The 4,926-nt window shown below is 44.9% G+C and overlaps 1 pseudogene; it reads right to left on the bottom strand.

Annotated features, from left to right (window-relative positions):
- Positions 1-3,546: 3,546 nt before the first annotated feature.
- Positions 3,547-4,480, bottom strand: LOC119841599 (annotated as a pseudogene).
- Between the last annotated feature and the right edge of the window lie 446 nt (positions 4,481-4,926).

Here is a 4,926-nt window from a genome sequence, read left to right on the forward strand (position 1 = left end):
TTACAGTGTGTATGATAAACCCATTGTTTCATGTTCTCTGTGTGTGTGTATATAAATCTCTCCTCTGTTTTTTCCACCAAATGCATCCGATGAAGTGAGCTGTAGCTCACGAAAGCTTATGCTCTAATAAATTTGTTAGTCTCTAAGGTGCCACAAGTACTCCTTTTCTTTTTTCTAGACCACACTGTATCTAAATAAATGTTGCTTCAAGGAAGTCACACAATAGGCCATTCGTAGCACAGACGAAAGACTAAGAATTGGATCAGGCCCTGCATAGACAAAGAATTAAAATGTATCTAGGTATGCTTCTGGAATACTGTGCCCATTTCTGGTGCCCACAATTCAGGAAGGATATTGATAAATGGGAGCAGGTTCAGAGAAGAGTCATGAGAGTGATTAAAGGATTGGAATATGTGGCGTATAGTGATAGACACAAGGAGTTCTGTCTATTTAGTTTAACAAAGAAAAAAGATTAAGAGGTGACTTTATTACAGTCTATGTGTATCTACACAGGGAGCACATATTTAATAATGGGATAGTCTATCTATCAGAGAAGGGTGCAACATGATGCAATGGCTGGAAGTTGAAGCTAGACAAATTGAGACTAGTAGTAGAAGTAACATGTAAGATTTAATAGAGAAAGTAATTAACCATTGGGACAATATACCAAGGGTTATGGAATTTTTGAATCAAGATTGGATGACTTTCTAAAAAGATCTGCTCTAGGAATTATTTTGGGGCTGAAGCTGAAGCTGAACAAATCGCAGAGATTTGTTAAAGTCATGGAATCCATGACATCTATGACCAAATTGTATGCTTAGTCTAGATGTCCCAATTTTATAGGGACAGTCCCGATTTTTGGGTCTTTTTTCTTATATAAGCTCCTATTACCCCCACCCCCTGTCCCGATTTTTCACACTTGCTGTCTGGTCACCCTAGCTTAGTCATTAGTTCCTTTAAATATAATGATACTATCCTCAGTTGCGCACCTATCCATATATTAGCTCTCATCTATTATAACTTTCACTTTTAGCATCTCTCTTACATTAAATTACAGCCTAAGACCTACTTCACATCCACCTATTGGTTAACGAATGACATTTATTTGCTTTCCTATGAGTAAGCCTGACCAGACCTTGCAAACAAAACTCTCAGTGCCCACTAACATAATCAGTCCCATACTCAGCGTAAGGGTTGTCAATGTTTCTGTCAGTCACTGGAAATGAGCTGAAAATCTCTGGTCTCATGGTGGATGGTCACAATAACTTTCCTGGTGTCTAGCCCCTCCTCCTCAGGAAGTGGAGGTGCTTCCTATCCTAGAAGGGCAGTGGTGGATGTCCCAGATAGGACTGGTCTACTGGGCCTTAATTCCTTACTCCAATGGTTAGGCTTGAGAGGAACCACTGCTCTAGTTGTTGCTAGGTGGACTCCCCTTCCTCCCACTGGCTGACCTCAGGGAATAAGTAGAAGTCTCAAAAGCATCTACATTGTTAGGAGCACAAGTCCCATCACCTGTCAATGGCAGTCATCCTCCAGACACACGGAAGAACTTTTGAAAACCCCCCCTTACATCACTCTAACTCCACTAACCTCTCCATTCACTTCAATTCAGTTACTCTGGATTTAGAGTGGAATACATTGAGAGCTAGATTCTGACCCAGAGCTACTTAGCCTCTGCTTAAGATTTCTGCAGCATCCATCAAGATACTCCTTTCTTCCTTTCAAAGGAGAGGTGCTAAGATACAACATATGGGTATTCACAGAATGAACAGAATTTGAACTCCATTTCTTCCCTTCAGTTGGTTGATGGTTTCCACCTAGACAAGTCTATGCATTTGTCTGGCATGTGCTTCCTTCATTGTAATATCCAGTCCCCTATTTCAGCACCTAACATCTTTAGGAAGTTTGTCTTTGTGGTTAAGGCCCTGGAGTAATACATGCTTGCTATACCCAATCTAACCTTGACCTTTTTCCTAGTGTAGATGCAGGATAAAATCATGTCGCTTGATTTATCAGGTTGACTTAAAGCTAGGCTAAGAATCAGGCTAAAGTTTGGGTTTACCAAGCATGCCTTCATTCAGACTAAACTCAGCCCCTTTCTGAAGTCAGTCCAAGTCCCAAGTGTTGGGTCTTTCACGTGATGATTTCAAATTCATACCACTCAAACCCCAAGCTTATATTGATTAAGTAGAAATAAATGTAAACTGAGATAGTTCCTTGAAAGACAACTGAGCTATATCTATTTACGTCATACAAATTTTGGCCTTAGAAGCTGTTTACAATAGTGCTTTTATTTAGACTAAATAGATTGCCAATTGTGTACCAGTGTCAACCAGTTGCATGAACACAATAGATAGTCCAGTCCTTGCAACTTTTGATATATATTATAATTTATTTAAAATGATAAAGCTTGATATGGTTACATTCAGTGGTGAGCTGGAGCTGGTTCGCACTGGTTCACTAGAACCGGTTGTTAAATTTAGAAGCCCTTTTAGAACCGGTTGTTCTGCGAGGGATAACCGGTTCTAAAAGGGCTTCTAAATTTAACTGGCCAAAAGTGGCACCTTAGGTGCCGACTTCATGGATGCTCCAGCCCTGGAGCACCACCGCAGCTCCCTGCCCACCCCCGGCCCCAGCTCACCTCTGCTCTGCCTCCACCTCCTCCCCTGAACGTACCGCCCCCCCCTTCTCCGCCCCACCCCAGGCTTCCTGTGAATCAGCTGTTGGCGCGGGAAGCCGAGGCAGGCTCAGAAGCAGGCGGCGGCTTCCCGCTCAGGCCCAGGGAGGTGGAGGTGAGTTGGGGGGGGGCGTGAGGAGGGCCACCCTCGCTGCAGCAGGTAACTGCAGGGGGTGCCCAGGGGAACCGCTCCCCGCCCCTGCTCACCTCCACCACCCTCAGCCTGAGCAGGAAGCCACCGCCTGCTTGTCAGCCTTCCCTGACTTCCTGCCGAACAGCTGATTCGTGGGAAGCTGGGGGAGGCGGCATGGAGAAGCAGGGGGAGCGGTGCATTCAGGGGCGGAGGCATAGGCGGAGGTGAGGTGAGCAAGGGCCAGGCACGGGGGTAGGGAGCTGCCAGTTGTGCCTACACCCACCAAATTTTCCCCGTGGGTGCTCCAGTCCTGGAGCATCCACGGAGTCGGTGCCTAAGGCGCCACTTTTGATGTGATCAGTGGGGGGAGCGGCTGCTCCCCCCACTCCACCCCTAGCTACATTCCCCCGCCTCTAGGAGCCAGAGGAAACTGCCGGATGTTTTCTTGGGGCTGCCCCATAATAAGCACTGTGGGGGACTCCCCACTTGCCCCCCAGCAGGCCCCCTGTGAACTCTTAGACATGGGATGGCAACCCACTACGGTGGCCCACGAGACCCTCCTGCCCGGTTCTGGGGCAGTCAGGGGATTGGGGGTGGATGGGTAGAGGTCCTGGGGGAGTGTCAAGGAATGCGGGGTGGTTGGATGGGCAGGAGTGCCCGGGGAGTGGGGTGGGCAACGACCCCCTCATAGGTGAGGAGGGGAACCGTTGTTAAGATTTTGGCAGCTCATCACTGGTTACATTACATGAGATACTTGAATTTTCCCTAATATTCTTGCAAGAGCTGTTTTCACATCTTTATTTTTCAAACTATAGATGATTGGGTTTAACATGGGAGTCAAAATGCTGTACTGAATGGAGAAGAGTTCATCTAGAACCAGGGAAGAGACTGAGCTGGGTTTCATGTACTGGTAAAGAGCTGTCAGAAACAATTAACTCACCACAGTGAGGTGGGAGCTGCAGGTAAAGGCTTTACGTCATCCCTCCATGGAGCGCATCTGGAGGATAGTGGAGACAATGTAAATATAGGAGACCAGCGTAAGGAGGAAGGAGCTGAAACCAAATATCACTGCCTAAGAAAAATAACTCTTTTACTGGTGCAGGTCACAGTGCAAGACAGTTATAGTAGTGGAGGGAGTTCACAGCTGAAATGTCTGATTTCATTGGGCCCACAGAAGTGTAACTTTGACACTGGGACAGTATTTACCAGTGAATACAAGAGTCCCACTGTCCATGAACCATGCACCAATTGGCTGCTGATTTGTTTGTTCATGGTCCCCGCATAATGCAATGCATGACTTATGGCAGCATATTGGTCATAAGCCATCGCTGAGAGTATGAAAACTTCAGTACCAGATGAGAGATGATGATGAACATCTGGGCAATGCAGCCATTGACAGAAATGGTTGTGTGCTTTGCTTGGAAATTTACCAACATCTCAGGGACAATGGCTGAGGAATAACAGATATCAACAAAGGCCAAATGAGACAGGAAGATGTACATTGGGGTGTTGAGGTGAGGATCTACCCTTATCACCAGCATGATCATCATGTTCCCCACCAGGGTGATTAGGTAAATAATTAAAAACACCAGGAAGAGGAAAATTTGGAGTTGTGGGTCATTCGAAAGTCCCACAAGAATGAACTCAGTCACATTGGTTTGTTTTTCCATTCACATTTAGTGACCTGTAAGAAGAGAAAAAAAAAGTTAACCAATATAATAACAGGTTTATGGAAATGCCGAGAGAGAGAGAATATCACCCAGGTGATATTTTGACAGCCAAGTGGACTTAGATGCACAAATTCACATTTCTAATTCAGCACTCTAAGTTGGTTAAAAATTAAGTGGATCCTATTCCATGTAGTTTTACAGAGGTATTTTCTTGTCCATCTTGTCTCAAACATTTCTCATGTATAACCTCCTGCATAATCCTTTCTTCTAAACATATCTCATATCATCCATCCTGTGCTCTGTGTTACGGTACAGGTTGAAAAATATTAAAATATTAAGAAGCAAAATTGAAAAATACTTTCCAGTCAGTGCTGTGTTTGGCCAGATAACTTTGTAAAAGTGGCATAGTGAATATTTGTTTCAATTGTATGTCAGTGATTGACATA

The sequence above is a fragment of the Dermochelys coriacea genome, chromosome 13 (genome assembly GCF_009764565.3).
Source record: "Dermochelys coriacea isolate rDerCor1 chromosome 13, rDerCor1.pri.v4, whole genome shotgun sequence".
Classification (NCBI taxonomy): domain Eukaryota; kingdom Metazoa; phylum Chordata; order Testudines; family Dermochelyidae; genus Dermochelys; species Dermochelys coriacea.